At 39.5% G+C, this 18,737-nt stretch overlaps 1 protein-coding gene and 1 long non-coding RNA gene across 11 annotated transcripts in view; one reads left to right on the top strand and one right to left on the bottom strand.

The window, feature by feature from the left end:
- The window catches only part of LOC140624298 (uncharacterized), a 75,689-nt gene extending 57,175 nt beyond the window's left edge, over positions 1 to 18,514 (bottom strand). For 6 of the 7 annotated variants that reach the window (XR_012023786.1, XR_012023785.1, XR_012023787.1 and 3 more), the window contains exon 1: positions 16,515 to 18,514. This is a non-coding gene — a long non-coding RNA (uncharacterized lncRNA). Of the gene's footprint in view, positions 1 to 13,518; positions 13,877 to 16,514 lie in introns of those variants that run through there. The other variant, XR_012023784.1, reaches the window with a different exon arrangement.
- Positions 1 to 18,737, top strand: part of ITPRID2 (ITPR interacting domain containing 2) — a 110,741-nt gene that overhangs the window by 52,932 nt on the left and 39,072 nt on the right. For all 4 annotated transcript variants that reach the window (XM_072811046.1, XM_072811045.1, XM_072811043.1 and 1 more), the window contains exon 3: positions 12,804 to 12,900. The gene's annotated coding sequence lies outside the window, so the exon portion shown is untranslated. The remainder of the gene's footprint in view (positions 1 to 12,803; positions 12,901 to 18,737) is intronic.

The following is an 18,737-nucleotide window of genomic DNA, read 5'->3' as shown; positions in this document are numbered from 1 at the left end:
TAAGGTTGAGGAAACAGACTTGCTCAAGCCTGAACAGTAAGACAGTAGAGCCAAGGCCAGAGTTCCTGCAGTTTCTACAAAGGGCCTCCAGAATTCCTCCAAGGAGCCAGAGGAGCCACTCGTAGGGCTTTGGAAATGCTAGGCTGGAAGGACTCTCCTCACATTCCCCGTACACACCACATTCTCTTTGACAAGGGTTGCTCAGCTTGCATCTCTTTGACATATTTGAAATTCTGGTAAGAATGAGTTTGAAAAGAAAAAAGAATTCTGTTCCTAAAAAAAAAAAAAAAAAAATTGAAACCATGGAAAGAAAAGAGGGGGAGTATTATGGGGGTCCAAAATGAAATGATGTCACTGTTAGTAGCTACCACAAGGATCACCTAGAAATTGCATTTCAAAATAAGGGAAAAGGGGACGCCTGGGTGGCTCAGTGGTTGAGCGTCTGCCTTTGGGTTCAGGGCATGATCTCTGAGTTCCGGGATCCAGTCCCGACCTGGCTCCCTGCGGGGAGCCTGCTTCTCTCTCTGCCTGTGTCTCTGCCTCTCTATGTCTCTCATGAGTAAACAAATAAAATCTTAAAAAAAAAAAGGGGGGGGGGAAGGGGTTCTGAATGTAGTTTCTGTACACATAAAACCTTTATTCTTTTTCTTTTTTTTTAATACCTTGGTTATCAACTTGGTGGTTCTAGAAATTTGAATCACACAGAAATGAACAATGAGTAAACAGTTTGGTAGAGGAACTTCCAATGTGTTTCAGAATACAAAGACAGGTGGAGCCTACAGACGAGCATAAGAATAAACTAAGAGAAATCAGAACAATGGAATGCTATATGGACATATTGACAGTAAGAACACCAGATGGGCAAAACACTCAGAAAAAGCTTTCTGGAGATGCTTGGGTGGCTCAATGGTTGAGTGTCTACCTTCAGCCCAGGGCATGATCCTAGAGTCCCACATCCGACTCCTGCATAGGGCATGCTTCTCTCTCTGCCTCTGTCTCGCCTCTGTCTCGCCTCTCTCTCTCTCTCTCTCTCTCTCTCTCTCTCTCTCTCTCTCTCTCTGTGTGTCTCTCATGAATAAATAAACAAAATCTTAAAAAAAAAAAAAAAGCTTTCTGGAAAAGAGGTACTCAAGGAAGAGCAGAGGTAAAGGAAAATGATATTCCTAGTGGAGGGAACAACAGAGATGAGGAGGGAAGGAGAAAACACGTTTATTGGAGATAAAGATACGTCCAAATGGAGAGGAGTGCTTGTGTCAGTGATCTGTAAGCTTGAATTGGTAAAATGAGGTTATTTTGAAGCAGTGCTTTGAAGCCAATAGAGGAGAACACTGAATTTAAAGTATGCAAAAGGGGCAATATGGTACTACCTTTGACACTCAACAAGCACATTATTGCTATTAAACTGGCACCATATTCTGAATATTCAGGGCAATTTTCTTTTACTGTCTTAAATTACTAGTGGTGGAAAAAAAATTAGGAGATACTTCAAAAGATGCTAGATTGTTTTCATAGTTTTATTATTTTAAGATTCATTTAGGGAATCCCTGGGTGGCTCAGCAGTTAAGAGCCTGCCTTCAGCCCAGGGCATGATTCTGGAGTCCTGGGATCCAGTCCCACATCAGGCTCCCTGCAAGGAGCCTGCTTCTCCCTCTGCCTGTGTCTCTGCCTCTCTGTGTGTGTGTGTGTGTGTGTCTCTCATGAATAAATAAATAAGATCTTTAAAAAAATGAATATAAAGATTCATTTATTTGGGAGAGAAAGAGTGTACATGCAAGTAGGGGGAGGGGGAAAGAATCTTCAAGCAGACTCACCACTGAGCATGGAGCTCCATGCTGGACTCAAATCTCATGACCTATGAGATTATGACCCAAGCCAACCAAGATTCAAGGTTTAACCAACTGAGGACCTAGGTACCCATCTTTTCATAGATTTATAAACACATGCAATAATGGACACATAGACATTTTATACTTTCGCAGAGGTGCTGGGAAAAAAATAAAAAATAACAACTTAGGAGGCATACATCATAGCCTAATCTACCACTTTCGTGTCAGATTTATGCATTACATATCATTTTTAGTTTTTATCATCCTTTTTTTTTTTTTTTTTAAAGAGAGAGAGAGAGTGTGCAAGTGCAGGTGGGGGAGGGAGAGGAGGAGCAGAGAAAGGAGGGGAGAATCCCAAGCAGGCTCTATGCCCAGTGTGGAGCCCTATGTGGGGCTGGGTCCCATGACTCTGAGATCATGACCTGAGCTGAAATCAAGAGTCAGATGCTTAACTGACAGAGCTACCCAGGTGCCTCTATCATCCCTCTGCCCTCACTTTTTAAAAAGATTTTATTTATTTGAGAAAAAGATGAAAGAGTGAGCACAAGCAAGGGTCAGGGAGAGGCAGGAGAGGGAGAAGTAGACTCCTCACTGAGCAGGGAGCCCAATGTGGGGCTTAATCCCAGGACACCGGGATTGTGACCTAAGCCTAAGGCTTAACTTTAGGCTAACCTAAGCCTGAGCTTAACCAACTGGGTCACCCAGGTGCTCCCCATCATCTCTTTTTAAAACATTTAGAAAATGAGAAATTTTGCTTCATAGCAAGTTCTCCATTGAGAAATATTTGAAATAAAATAGTCTCTCTTAGGGTAGTGTAGAAATATTTGTATATATTAGAAAAATAATGGATATTATTAGACAATCAAAATTGAGGAAGGAATGTTCCTTAGGAAAATTTGAATTAAATGACCCTAGAGAAGTATTCCTTTCCATTTATAGCTTTTATTTCTGTTTCTTCACTATACAGGATGTGGAGACAAAATTTTACCTAGTATAAAAAAATAATACAAAAAAGTAATCAATGGCCTGGGAATATTCTTCCAAGGTCAAATCAATGAATGGTCTTTAGAAAAGAGTTTATTGTATGATTGTTCATTTTTAGGGGAAAACAAACCATCATTTTGTAAAAGTAATACGTCCTGTATATACATAAAATAGATCTCAGATGAAAATTATCTCACAGAAAAGATTTTTAAACTTGTAAATATATTTTTTCAATCTCCAGTATCTTCAGACCACCCAGTGGAAAATGTTACGTGTTTCCTCCCCTCCTTTTTCTTTTCCCAAGTTTACTGTGGGGGTCTGTGGCTATGCACACATGCCCATGCCATGGTTCTCCTTTCTAAAATTTGGTACAGAGAAAATTATTTTTTTTTAAGGAGGAATTTTTTTTCCTTCTTGGGAGTTACCTGGTTTTTCTGGATAAATACTGTGATATGTTTGTTAAGAGGTGTGCATGAGAAGTCTGTCAAGAGGTATGCTTGAGTAAGAATAGTGGTAATTAGACAGTATTCTAAAATGAATGGCTTCTATAACTGCCGTGTTTTTGTTTTTCTCAGAAAACAAGCTTGGAAGGAGAGCTAAATTGCATTTAAATAAGACTGTTAGAAGAGGGAGGAGAGGAGAGTAGTGAGATGGCTGGTTTCAGATCAGAACATAGTTTTGAAGGGTACTGATAGGCCAGATAATGTCGCTTATAAACATCTTGGTAACCTCACTCAGTTTCCCAGCCCTGAAAACTGACTTCCACTGCCCCTGTTCTGTGCAGCTAGATCTGCCTTGTGCATGGGCTTAGGGGGGAAGGCAGGGGCTTCTTGGTCTAATGATCAAGTGTAAAAGTGCGCACATACTTGCAGTCCTATGCACACAAATGCACAAATGTCTATCACCATGAAAAAAGATAGCTGTCTGTTAGTGTAAGCCACTTCCCCATCGACCAGGGGAGGTCAGTTCATGTAAAGATCACTCTGTTCTCTGATCACTGTGGTCATACTTAGGGCCAAAAAACAGAATTTTATGACCACGTACAAATTGATTCAGGCCTCTGATAAGCCACTGGAAACGGATGGCAAATGCCAACTTTTGGTGCTTCCAGAGCCACACTGCCTGTGAATATAATCATTTAGAAATTTCTCATCGTTTATCTTGTTTTCTGCTGCCCAAGATTACTTTGTACCTCTGGGATATTAAGAATAAGAGCTATATATTTATACAGATAAAAGAATTCATTCTAATTTCTATTCATAACTCAGGAAACATCACATCAAATTTGTTGTATTACCGGTTTTCATGGTGGTGGTATTAGGAATGTAATTCTGCTAATTCTTAAAACAAGCAACTACTGCTAGAGGAAGCCTTTTGTGATATAATTAATTTTAACACTGGATATTTTCTTTTGTATGGTTTTCTTGTTAGGGGCCTATCGTTATTTCACATCTGCATTTGTTCTATAATAACTAATATTTTCTGAACTAGAATAGATCTTAAAGACCATCTAATCCAGCTGACCTGTGCAGAGAAAGACATTTCACATTATGTATTTTACGAAAATAACTTTTATGGAGTATTACACAAAGATGGGAAACCATGAATTCTGAAAACAGATGTATTTCATACTCAAAAACTTTCATAAAGGAACCTTTTGAAAATACTAATTAGGATCTGTAAATTGATCTTTAGGGTTGAACTAATGCTCAATGAGAGGGCTGACAAAATTGCATTAGGATGCCTTTGGCTCTAAGTAACAGAAAATGTAATAGGAACTGGCTTAACACTAAGGAGCATTTGCCTGATACTAAAATGTTTTCAGTTAAAGTGGTCCCAGAGTTGGCCAATTTAGCAACTCAGTTACTTCATCAATGGACAGGATCTATCTAACTTTCCATCTTGTCATCCTGAATATCTAGGGTTGTCAGATTAAATACAGGATCTCAAGTTAAATTTGAATTTTAGTTAAATCATATATATACATATATATATATATATATATATATATATATATACACACATATATCTCCCTTGTGATATCATTCATTATCTGAAATTTCATATTTAACTGGGTAACCTGCATTACTGTTTCCTAAATCTGGGAAATTTATTAGCATCTTGGTTTTTCTTTCTAGGCTGGCTTCACTTATGGTCACAAGATAGCTGCCTTATCTCTTGTATGTAGATGCCAATATCCAGTGGCATAATAAGGAATTCTATTGGTAAGGAAGAAGGTGGAGGAGTGGTGGTTTGGTAGGTAACCAACAATATAGAGCACCAAGACAAATCTGAATTTGTGTTGATCAAAACATAATTTCCTCTGATATTAAGTAGTTAATTATATGCCTTCTGATTCAGGGATAGGATTTCTTTTCTGTAAAAATGTATTTTTTGGTTTTTCAGTCCTTTTGTTGGAACAGGGAAAGCCCCTATCACTGCATCTAAAATAACAATTTTTACTGAGTGTTCTGAACTAAGGGAAGACTATGGCTCATTTGCACATTTCCCCTTTTCCACATTATTCTTGGGGCACTTATAAGAGGTTCTCCATCTTCATGGTTGCTGGTTCTTTCCTCCTCCTTTGTGTCAGTTGTTCACATTACGCATGGCCAAATTATACCTCAATTTCCTACGTTCTCTTCCTCCTTCCAGCATCCCACCTTTGAAGACTTACAATATCTGTAGGGCCATATTTGTACTTAAATGATAATGGTTTTATATGGGCTAGATAAACTAATCTGTGTTAACATTTACTTTACTAATGTGTTGGACCACTGCAGTAACTGAAAGCTTTAATCATTTCAACAGTTCAACCTCTTTAAAAAGCTCTTCAGGAACGCTGCCAGTTTAGGCATCTTGGTGCATGGCACTTTTGGCTTCCTCATCAAGCTCCCAGAGGCAGGTGGCTACAGGAAGGGTTGGCCTATATGACTCCACTGCTTGGAGTATGTTCATTATGCCTGTCTGGTCACTCTCATGCTGTCTTTCATTCCCTCATCACATTCACATTGCAATCCACTGGTTTCTGCAGCCGTTTTCTCCACCCCATTTCCTGTCTCATCGTGAGTGATTCATAAGTGACTTCAATATTTATAGATGGGCCCCACCCAACACCCTAGACTCACCATTTCTTGACCTCTTCTGCTGCTGCACAGGCCTTTAGCTTCTTTGGACTTCAGTGATCTACTACCAGTGCCATTCTCCAATGCTACCAAGCCATCCCCAGCAACTCTTTACCCCTCTTAATTATACTTCGCCATTTTACCCTCTTAATCTGAGTTCCTGCTCTTTTCAGTGATTCCTCTTCCTTGGTTCTATCAAACTATTGGATTTCAAAGGAACCTCAACCTTAAGAATATAGCAAAGATTCAAATCTGAGCCTCTACATGACCCAGATTCTTTCCCTCCTGCCCTATGTCTTCCATCTAACCTTGCATGCTATGGCTTATCTCATCAATAATTTCAGCTTCCATCACGCTCAACCTCTGTGCTCCTATCCTGGATGGGTGTGAAATTTTGTCTTTTGAAGTTCACCACCTACGTACCTAAACCTGCTAAGTAAAGCTAGGCCATTGCCATCAATTGGCATTGTTAAAGGCGTTAAGAGCATGGACTCTGGAGCTTGACCACAGAAGTTCAGTTCTAGGATCCTCTACTTACTACCTGAGCACCCTTAGAAAAATAGCATAACCACTTTGTGCCTCATTTTCTTCATACGCGAAGAGGGAATAATCGTCAAGCATATCTCCTAGACATATTATGAGTAAATGAGCTGATGTTTATAAGGTGCTTAGAAGAGTATATAATAGTTAAATATTTTACTTCTCCTCTGTGGTTTTGTTTCCATTTTTAATAACAACTATTCTGAACATTTATTCTTTTAAATTCTCCAAACAGCTCATGATCCATTACTTCGGCAGACAATCTGGCCTAATTCTCACAGTATATATAGGACCGTAGGTGTGAACTCCTTTAAATTATCTTCCTTTGAAAATTTAACTACATTGGTACATTGCATCTCTTTCCAATCTAAAATAAAGAAATGACCTAAATGAAATAAATTTTCCTCCCTTTCTCACGATCTTATCCCTTCAAATACCTAACCTTTTCTGTGTATATTTAACCTTTTCCTCTCTACTTGCTCTTGTCTTTAAGCAATAAACATGTCTTAGTCCTCAGAAAATAGCTAGAAATCCTTCAACTCTGTATTTCCTTTTATCTATTTTCTATCTTCATCTTTCTCTTCATCAGATGTCTCTACCTTTACTGTTTCTATCTTTACCTTTCTCATGACTATTCTTGACAAATGACCTTCTTAGCTATAAGAAGGTCTAATATTAAAATTAAGTGGAAATAAACCCAGAGGGGAAAAACTTTAGAACTTGCTTTTTCTCCAATCTTATCCAGACATAGATAATCATGATCTTGAATGGCCATATATTTATATAATGGCTTTCTTGCTCTCTTGTTCTATCAAGAATCGGTTGTTAAACAACCAATTAATTGTTTTTAGTTTGACTGCCCCTGCTGTTTCCCATTTCCCTCTTCTAAAAAGAAACCAGCCCCACAGACTTCCACTTCACTTTTGGCCCTTCCACCGCGGTTATTATCAAGGGCAGCAATAACATCTGCACTGCCAAACCCAGAGGTCAATTCTCTGTCTTCATCTTAATCAACTTCTCAGGAAGTTGGTAGAGTTCATCATTTCCTCCTCTTTAAAACATTTTTTTCCAGGAGCCTTCAACATACTACTTCTCTGTGTTATCTTCCCATTTTGCTAGTTGCACTAGTCGATCTTTCTTAGCCTCTTTTGCTAGATTCTTCTCATTTATCTGCCTTTAAAATGTGGAGTACTCCAAGCACTATGCTCAGAATTCTTACCATTTTTTACCAATTCCCCCTGCTACCCCCAACTAGTTTTTAAGCTATAGAGTCTATTTATTTTTTCATTATTGTATTTAATTTAAATCCAATTAATTAACATATATATTATTGGTTTCATAGGTAGAGGTCAGTGATTCACCAGTCTTATATAATACCCAGTGCTTGGAACACCTGGGTGGCTCAGCGGTTGTGCATCTGCCTTCGGCTCGGGTGTGATCCTGGGGTCCTGGGATTGAGTCCCACACCGGGCTCCCTACAGGGAGCCTGCTTCTCCTACCTATGTCTCTGCCTCTCTCTCTGTGTCTCTCATGAATAAATAAATAAAATCTTAAAAAAAAATACCCAGTGCTCATTGTATCATGTGCCCTCCATAATGCCCATCACCCAGTTACCCATGCCCCCACTCACCTCCCCTCCAGCAATCCTCAGTTTGTTTCCTATGATAAAGAGTCTCTTGTGGTTTGTCTTCCTCTCTAATTTCATCTTGTTTTATTTTTTCCTCTCTTCCCCCATGATTCTCTGTTTTGTCTTAAATTCCACATATGAGTGAGATTATATAACTGTCTTTCTCTGACTGACTTATTTCACATAGCATAATAACCTCTAGTTCCATCCAGGTCTTTGCAAATGGCAAGATTTCATTTTTTGATGGTTGAGTAGTATTCCATTATATATATATATGCTATATCTTCTTTATCCATTCATCTATCTATAGCAGCAATGTCCACAATAGTCAAACTGTACATACTATTTATATGACGACTCTTAAATTAATATTCCAGTCCACATTTTTCCCTTGAGCTCTGTATTCATGTATCTAAATGCCTACTCAACATATCCCTTTGGATGTTTCAAACTTAATACATTCAACAAACTCTTGTTTCTCCCCAAACTTCTCCACCTTTAGTCTTCTCCATCTCAGTCAGGGAGAGTATGTAAACTTAATAGAGGGGAACTCTCAAGAACGCAACAATAAAGCTGGTAAAAGAATGAAAGACAGTTAAGGAGATGAGGAAAATGTAAGATCAAGAAAGAAATGAGAGGAAGAGTCAGTCCTGCAAAAGCTATAAGGATAACTATAAAATAAGGGTTGAAAAGGAACCAGAGGATTTAGCATTTTAGGAGTCATTGATAACTACTGCTTTGTTGGATTTGGAATAGTTTACTTGGGAAATATAACATGGCTCTCTAGTGCTAGTGAGTCCAAGCACACACATACCTTACAATATTTAAGCCAAACTTTCATCCAGAGTTTCAGCTCTGTACTGTACTTTTGAATGCTTGGGGCTACATCCCTATCAGTATGATTTATAAGCACCTCATATCTAATATATCCTATAATGAACCCATTTCCTTTCCTCTTTCTTGTTTTCCTTACTCCTAAACAAATTAACGCCAAATACCAAATTCTTCTAAATTCTCTATCACACTGAATGACACCAATACCTATCCATGTACCTACAGTAGAAAACAAAACTTGAAGATCATTTTGTTTCTTTCCTCCCATCCATTTCCAATTTGTCAAATCTGATTGCGGCCTCTATTTCCACCAGACTAACTTGAGTCTTTATTAACCTCCCTATCTCCAGGCCCCATACTAGTAAGCCTCCTAACCGGCTCCCTTGCCTAACAATGTCCCACTCTTTCAGCTCTAAAGTTACTAGTTGTCTTTCAATAAAGCCCTTCAGTTAAAAACTGAAAGGTGCTTCTAACTTCCCACTTACAATGACATAATCTTAAAATAGCACACCAAGGCCTTTGAAGTTTGGCTCTCACCTACCATTCCAACCTCACTTTATGATAGTTCCCCACTATCCTCGACATAATCAAACTGAAATACATTGTGAGGGGTCGTGCAAATATTTCCCATACTTCTTCTATCTCTGGAAAAATAGAGTTTTCAAAGTTCAAATAACTTTTTCTCCCTAAATTATAAATACAATTTGAAAAAGTTTGGAAAAAAAAGGAAAAAAGCCATAATATTGTCATTGTAATGGAACATTTTTGTTTCCTTGCTAATATTCCTCTATGGATATATATATTGTATCGTAAACATAATTTTGCATAATATTCTTAGAGATTTAGCTATTCCTTATCATCGTGAAGAAGAGGAGTATCAAAATTATAAAAATATTATTTTGAGAAAGGAAAAAAAATAGAAGGAAAAAAAGGGTGGGGACAAAATAGAGCTATGAATAAGATTTAGGATGCATACCATGATGACCTACTCATCTACCATGAGTGAGCCACACATTTGGCTTTCAATTTTCTAGAAACCAATGTTAAAAACAGAAACTTTGTTACTTATCCAAGACCCAGTGCCCATGAGATTACAATAAAATGTCCCAGTAATTTCAACTCCTCTTGGAACAAATATTGTAAAAATATATTTCTTCTGAGGTTCTCCTAAAGAGAGCACAGGCTGATGTACTTAACAATTTCTGGGAACACTCCTTATTAAAAATAACGCATCTCATTATACATCATTGCTCATATTGAGAATCAATACAGGCAGATGCCATTTTACAAATCAGAGTGTAAAAACCATCTATTTTTTCCAAAAACCATCTTTTTGGAAATCATTTGATACTGTCAAGCTCTTTGCTGGTCTGCTTTAAATTATGGCTAAATACTAACATATTGGAATATTCACATATAGTATATATTAGTCATAGTAGTGGCTGAATTTTTACCCTTCAGAAAAACTTTCTGACTATTGTTTCTCTTCAAAATAGAATTTTCAATATTTCTTAGGTAAAAGGTGAAATCTTAAAACTTCAGGTCTCCTATTGGGCAATTAGGGCTTACTTGGAAGACCAGATTTTAGGTTAAGAAGCAAAAATTCTCTCTTCTTGATTATGAGTGTGATTCCCCTGAGAAAGTTCTTTGGCTGGGCCAGGTATGCTACAGTCTTGGGTTTTTGTATCTAAGAGAATATAGGATGTTATTCTAGAAGGACTCAAAAATTAGTTGAATAATATACTCAAGTTTGCAGAGATTTTCACTGTCCCCAACCTTGAGTCCTCTCCAGAAAGATGGCTAGGTGCAGCTACAAATTTTGGAATAGAGGTATCACCTTTACTGATAAATTATAATATTACATGCTTTTTAGGAGCCTACATACTCAAAATCTTTGTTTTCATATTCTCCAAGTTTTTCAGAACATTTGATAAGATAAAAACAGTGTTTCTACCTTTGCTTTTATCAGTGTTTGTAGGGCTTTGAGATATGGATTCTTGTCCCTAATTACTTCTGTCACTAACTAGATGGCTGACCTTGAGCAGGCTACTTAAAGTTTCTGAGCTCAGTTTCCCTCCCTTTGTAAAATGAGAGAGTTGCAGTAGGTAATTGGCTCCCTAGGATTCCTTCCAGTTCTGAGTCACAGAACTGCCCATCAGCTATACAAGAAGAATCTCTTCAGTGCAAGAGAGTGATTACTAATGTTTCTCTAACTGTGGGCCTGGAGATATGCCTGGGTGGCTCAGTGGGTAGAGTGGTAGAGCATTCTGGCTCAGGTCATGATCCCAGGGTCCTCGGATCAAGCTCCCTGCTTAGCAGGAATCTGCTTCTCCCTCTCCATCTGCACCCCTTGCCCCATGCTCTCTCACTCTCTCTAAAATAAAACAAAAACAAAAACAAAAAACCCAAAACAACAACAACAAAAAGTGGGCCTGGAGTACTAGGAGACAGTTATACATCTTAGGTGAGGGCATAGGCTTTGCAGGGGGAAACTCCAGGTTCCCCTCTGCCACTTATTAGTACATGGCCTGGGGCAAGTGTTAACCTCTCTAAAGCTTAGTTTCCCTAACTATAAAGTGAAGATAATACAAGCTGTTATAGAATTGTGGTATTAAATGAGGCACTGTAAATCCAGCCCTAAGTACTGTGTCTGGCACAAATGCTCAATATAAAGTATCCATTTTTATTACTGTTATTTCCTTGGGTCCACTGAAATAATTGCTCTTCTAATAGCATTTCTCCAAATCGAATATCAGCACTATTATAATTACAGTATTTAAAGGTTTTAAGGTGCCAACTTGGCTGACTAGTAAAAAAATTGAAAGACACAGGCTTGGGGGATTTTTAAAAAATTAACCCAAACAACCTGTGTTGACCTTTATCCTGTAGTTCTTTTATTTAATAACAGTCTATTAATAAGCCTGACTTTCAGCGTTTTGACTTAGTGCTAACGTAATTCAGGCCAAATATGCTACCTTTCTTGCCTACTCCAAAAAAAATTTATTTTATTTATTTTTTTAAAGGTTTTATTTGTTTATTCATGAGAGACACAGAAAGAAAGAGAGGCAGAGGCACAGGCAGAGGGAGAAGCAGGCTCCATGCAGGGAGCTCGACATGGGACTCGATCCCAAGTCTCCAGGATCACACCTCAGGCTGCAGGCGGCGCTAAGCTGCTGTGCCACCAGGGCCACCCTCCAAAAAAATTTTAATGGAGGTTTGCTTCATTTTTCTATTCAATTTGAAACAAGATTGTGGGGAAGTCCTTGGTTTTGGGTTCTCATCAATAGATATTTAGTCCCTTTAATTTTTGATCATTTGTAGATTATATTTAAATACAACTAAACATGATAAAATCATTCTTAGATGGTTGAGATAAGCTTTGAAGCCTGTATAAGTACTTATTTTATAATTCAAAAACAATTGCCTAACCATAAAAGAAAAGGAAAAAATTCCCCAAATGTGGGAAACCAGAGTTCTTGGCTATGCTCTTAAACTACAGCAGGAAATATGTGTTTGTTTATTATGACCCTAGTGCTTTCATAGCCAGATTAACTTTCAAACACAGAGTTTTCATTCCGTTTAACCAACAATTGTCACCCTGACTTGTGGAAACTGATAATTTGCAGGGAGTTCAAGGAGAACATTTGCATAGTTCCATTTAGGAGAACCTGGCTTGTCCCTGAAGCTTGGAGATAGACCCTTTATGAACAATTCTAACTGTAGGGCTGCCTGCAAGGTGTGGTAATTACAAAGTAACTTGCTGGGTCAACCTGTGTTAAAGGTGGCTTTCATGGACCATCAAATTTTATGACAGAGGAATTCTGAATTATCATTATATGTTTAAGAATCTCTCTTTATTGATTCTAGGTTTCTGCTCATGAGATGTGAACCTCAACTGATTTGTACCAAGTTGTGGAAGAGTGATTGCTTGTATTTCTGCTAGAAAGTTTTTGCAGGATAAAGGGTGAGTAGTATGTTATATAGATAGATAAATGATCTACACTGATTCATAGAATCATTGAATACCTGAATGTTAAATATCTAAAATGGAGCAAGCCATTGTACAGACTTTCATTATATTAATTCAACTTCAAAGGGTTTTAAGGAACTAGCTTATTATTTTCTGTCTCTATTGCTCTATTTCCTTTAATATTTTATTATCTAATTAATTTGTTAAAATTGATTTACTTAGAATAAAGGGATTATTCAGTGGATACATCTTACAGCTTCTGAATTAAAGAATGGCAAGAGCGGGACTTAAAACTGATAGTAAGGTATAAGGGATTTGCTGGTTCTACTCAGTATCACGAGGTGGTTGATATGAAGTGCCCTTGTTTTGATATCCCACCTGCTCAATCTTATACTTTTTAGTCAGGGATAATAAGAAAAATTGGTAGAGTTGAATGTAAGGAATAGACAAAAATGGTTTAGCAAAATCCTGTCTTGAGTCTGGCAGAAACCCTACTCTCTCCCCATTTTGTCCACCCTCAAACTTGCCAAGCCTTGTTCATTTTGGCTTTATTTTAAAAATGCATTTCTGGTGAGTGAGGAAAGGTTTTGTACTGTGTTTTCAATGACTCACCCAAAATAACTCCATTGAACTTGTAAACGGTCCTGTTCTGAATGCAGATTGTGTTTGTTCTGAGATGGGCATGAAGGAGCTGCAGAAAGGAGATTACAGAAGGGAAATGTGGTGGGAGAGGCAGTACAGTTTATATTTATTCAGGTTCAGGCACACATCAGAATTAGTTTTTAAAAAGACATTGTGTGTGTGTGTGTGTTAAAGAACTGTCTATAAGGTCAGTTCCATTTTAAGCTTTTAAAGATACATCAGTATTAGATATGGTTCATCTAGTCACCAACCTCTTCTGATTCTCATGAAAAATGATAGGAAGATTTACACGTAAATGTAATTCTAAATATATATATGCATTGTGAAATATAGGAAATAATCATACATGTGACATGAGCTAGAAATTAATCTTAAAGTAGGAAGAAAATGAGTATCAATACATTGATCATATAATAGGACAGTGTTAACACTGGGAAATGCAATCATGGCATCCTCTTGTTTTGCTGTGTGCTGCATAAAAATGTTTGATATCAAATGGCATAGATTGAGTATTTAATATCGATAGATGTACCTCTTCTAAAGCTTTTATGATTCAAAATGTCAGAGTGTTTAAAAAATATTTTAGGGCAGAACTCAATAGGAAAAAAAAAAAAAGGACTGATCTAAACTTTCATGAATTCATGAAACAGACCAAATAAAGCCTATTCTGTTACATAATCTTGCTTCAATTGTTGATGAAGAATAGATGAGCTGTTCTTACCTGTTGCTCAGAAACACCAAAGAATTGAGCCCCTGAAAAGAAAACAAGGTATCTACAAGGTTTTGCCATGGAAAGGGTATATTTAGCCCTATGTGGCAATGTCAAGAAATTGTGATCTGAGGACAGGGAAATGGGTGATAAAATGATGAATCTTCAACATCCAAAAATTAGAAAGTATGTAAATTAACCCAGATTATGTGATTAATCTGCAAGGAACGTTCCACTGGTATTAACTAATACCTGCTTCTCCTACAGGTGTGTACTTGAGAAAATAAGGGAAATCAAAATAGCAGGTTGTTATGCTATATTAATGGTTACTCAGGAGGACAATGAACTAGTATCACACTCTCTGAATTTTTGCTAATGTGGAAAAACCCTAAGAAAAAGTAATAGGTTCAAATATAGACCACAAAAATGAGTTTTGTTACTTTAAAATATATACAACTAGAAATATTTTAAAGATTAAATAATGACTTAAAGAAATATATCAGAAAAATATCTTAAGTCAGACTAACCACCTTTCCCCATTGCTCATTTATATGGTTTGTAAATAAACCTTGAAAGTTTTTGAAGAATTTTTCACTGATAACATTTTCCTTTCATCCTCTTGTTTCCTGTTGCAAAGTTTTCCACCAGTATCCCTGGAAATGGTAATAGCCGTATTGAGCAGGCCCCAAAGATTTCAGTTTGAAATGAATTTTAGAAATATTGGGTAAAATGAAGTTAACCAGTTCCCCCCCCCCCCCCAATAAATCTTTAAATTTATTTCTCTTTTATGTTCATCATGACTGGCCTGGGTTGGAGAAGTGGGGATATAATATATAGTGTTTTTCCAAACTTATTTCATATAGAGCTCTTTTCCCAGGCAATCCTATTGAAATAGAAAATGCTGCTCTATTTAATTTGCAATTAGCTTATACCTTTCAATATCTATCTATCTATCTATCTATCTATCTATCTATCTATCTGGCTTAATAAGGGATGAAACTTTGGTTAACTGTACAATGCCACCACTTTCTGATCAGAGTCTGTATTATTAAGATTTTGATACACAAAATAAAATTTTGACTGCATAAATATTATTGAACAACAGTGCAATAACTAGAACAAAATGTCTTAGCTTACCCAAAAGTAAATCTTGTTTAGTAATTTTGAGGCATTTGTTAAGGTCTGGAAAAGCAAAAAGTAACTAAAGTAATTGAACTGAGCATAATGTTTCATTTCTGATACAAGCTTTTCCATTTAAAACTATCTAATCAGAGCATGTTTATGCTTTAGCCTAAATTTATGCCATTTAAAAAATTCATCTGCATAAGCATGTAGATGTCGCTTACCAGTATAAGAACAATCCCCCTAGTATAAAATTGATTTTTGCCTTCTGCAAGATAACAATTCCAGCAGCTATCCTGAGCTCCTACTTCCCTGTGATTCCATGTGATGCTCACATTAGTTTGGGAAGGTTGTTGTCAGGATTGCTATTTCACAGTTGAGGAATGTGATGGCTTGAGATAAGAACTGTCTTGCCTTAGGCCATAAAACTAGAAAGACACAGAAACAGATTTCAAACTTCACTCTAACACCAAAGACCCTACTGTTTCCACTACAGCTTGCTGGATGGAATTATTCACATCTAACATGAATGTGTTTATTCCTCTAGCTCGTCAGCATATAAGCGTGGGTGAATCAGACATTATTCCTTATGCAGAGCTTCTGCAATGTGGACTCGCAGTTGGTCTCTTTGGGAAAAAATTCCTTGAAGCAAATAGCTAGACTCTCCTCATGTGTGATACGGCATTCATTATTCAATAAGTGAAACACCTTGGGCATTTTTTTTTTTTTTTGAAATTTCAAGGCTGAGAATGCAATGAAAACCCTTCAAAACAGCTTGCTGTTTCAAGGATTTCCTTCCCCTACTATTTCTGTATCCTCAAAATCTTGCATTAAAAAGTATCATGTAGAAGAAAACACACAATTGTGCTCTTGGAGACTCAACAATTTCTATATTCTATGCTAATATTACCTGCTGGGGTCCCCCTACCCTTTCTTTATAGATTGATCCTGGCGTTTGGCTTTTAAATATAAAATATGGTACACCGTCACCTTTCTCAAAAATTCTCTGTTGTCTCAAAGTATTTAAACAACAAAACTGTACTGAAAGTGTAAGGGGTACAAGAAGAATCCAGAATAACGTCACAGTGTGGCCGGGAAGCCAAACGTACCCTCAAAGGCCAGTCATAGCACTTACCGCACTTTTCTGGCTCAAAATGAGTGACCTAGACATTCAGTTGTGTATCAGGAATCGTGGGAGAGAGGAGATCAGAGTGATGGAAAGATGTGGTCCAGGAAAGGTTCTGCAATTCATGAAGGCATAGGATGGAAAGAACAGCAGCCCATTGAGATGCAAGGACATGGAGTCATGGAGTCAGCAGCAGCATGTGGAGATAACGCTGAAGCTGGGAGCCCCAGAGAAGGAGGGTGGGGTCGGACAGGACCCAGGACGAAACTGAGAAGACAGCATAGTTTTTCTCTGCCTGGTTTCTGACCAACCCTTTCAGGGCCTCCTCTCCCACCACTTCCCACTCTCTGACTTGCTCACTTTTCCAAAGAATGCCAGGCTCTAGCCTACTCTGAAGGGTCAGTAAGTCCAGGCTCTAGCCTACTCTGAAGGGTAAGTCAGGCTCTAAGCTACTATGAAAAAGGGTCAGTAAGTCCAGGCTCTAACCTACTCTGAAGGGTAAGTCAGGCTCTAAGCTACTGTGAAAAAGGGTCAGTAAGTCCAGGCTCTAACCTACTCTGAAGGGTAAGTCAGGCTCTAAGCTACTGTGAAGAAGGGTCAGTAAGTCCAGGCTCCAGCCTACTGTGAAGGGTCAGTAAGTCAGGCTCTAACCTACTCTGAGGGTCAGTACGTCCAGGCTCCAGCCTACTCTGAAGGGTCAGTAAGTCAGGCTCCAGCCTACTGTGAAAGGTCAGTAAGTCAGGCTCTAACCTACTGTGAAGGGTCAGTAAGTCCAGGCTCTTGCCTACTCTGAAGGGTAAGTCAGGCTCTAAGCTACTGTGAAAAAGGGTCAGTAAGTCCAGGCTCTAACCTACTCTGAAGGGTAAGTCAGGCTCTAAGCTACTGTGAAGAAGGGTCAGTAAGTCCAGGCTCTAACCTCGTCTGAGGGTAAGTCAGGCTCTAACCTACTCTGAAGGTAAGTCCAGGCTCCAGCCTACTCTGAGGGTCAGTAAGTCAGGCTCTATCCTACTCTGAAGGGTCAGTAAGTCAGGCTCTAACCTACTGTGAAGGGTCAGTAAGTCACGCTCTAACCTACTCTGAAGGGTCAGTAAGTCCAGGCTCCAGCCTACTGTGAAGGGTAAGTCAGGCTCTAACCTCGTCTGAGGGTAAGTCAGGCTCTAACCTACTCTGAGGGTCGGTACGTCCAGGCTCCAGCCTACTCTGAAGGGTCAGTGAGTCAGGCTCCAGCCTACTGTGAAGGGTCAGTAAGTCAGGCTCTAACCTACTCTGAAGGTCAGTCAGTCCTTAGCAGGATCTTGCTACAGGGCTCTGAAGGGCTGAAAAGTCTGTTCAGGCTCAAAAAAAAAAAAAAAAAAAAAAAAGGCTGGAGTGAACCTTCACGCCCTGGGTCTGGTTCCACTGCTGCAGCTCAGGTGGCCCTGGGCAGTCAGCGTGCATTCTCCATTCTCGACACTACCTTGCAGACATTGGTAAACCCCCAGAAGCGGGTGTGTGATTCTCCATAGGATTTTATAGTCTTTAAACCAGATGAGCCTTAAGGGCGGGGGGAGGGCGAGATGCCCAGACGCCTTTTTAAAACTAGTTCTGAACCCCGACGTCATCCGTTTCTCGTCGCATCTTGCAGACACCAAAGTCCAAGCAAATATTTCTGCATTTTCCTGGCCGTCCCTTGCTCTACTTTCCTTCCTCTCTCCCGTCCCACGCGGGATTTCCGGACGAAGCCTTCTTCCTCGGTCCCTGCTCACACACAGCAAAGCCACGACCAATGACTTTCTTAAGGAAGAAAGTGGCGCTTCACCAAGTTCGGCCTTTCCCAGTTCTGACATTTTGGCAAATGCCAGCTACGCGCCTCTTTGCATCTTCATCCTCGACCCTGGGACCCGGGGAACAGGACGGCGGCGACAGCGGGCCGGCCGCGGGCGAGCGAGGCGCGTGGCCTGGCGCGGCTCTCCCGCGAGCGCACTTGTCGGGCAGCAAAGCCTGCAGACAAACAGGCCCGCAAACGTCCGCCCCTCCGCGGGCGGCGGCGGCGGCGGCCCCCAGCGCCCCACTCCGCGCCCCGCCCCGCCCCGCCCCGCCCCGCGCGCCCCCGGCCGGAAGGGGGCGGGGCACGCCGCCGGGGGAGGGGCGCGCAGGCGCGCGGAGGCCGGCGGGGCCCGGGGCGCGTCGGGCGGGGGCGGGGCCAGGTCCGGGGGCGTGGCCAGGGAGGGAGGCGGGGCCGGGGGACGGGCG

This window comes from Canis lupus, chromosome 34, assembly GCF_048164855.1.
Source record: "Canis lupus baileyi chromosome 34, mCanLup2.hap1, whole genome shotgun sequence".
NCBI lineage: Eukaryota > Metazoa > Chordata > Mammalia > Carnivora > Canidae > Canis > Canis lupus.
This window is presented reverse-complemented; position numbering and strand designations above follow the sequence as displayed.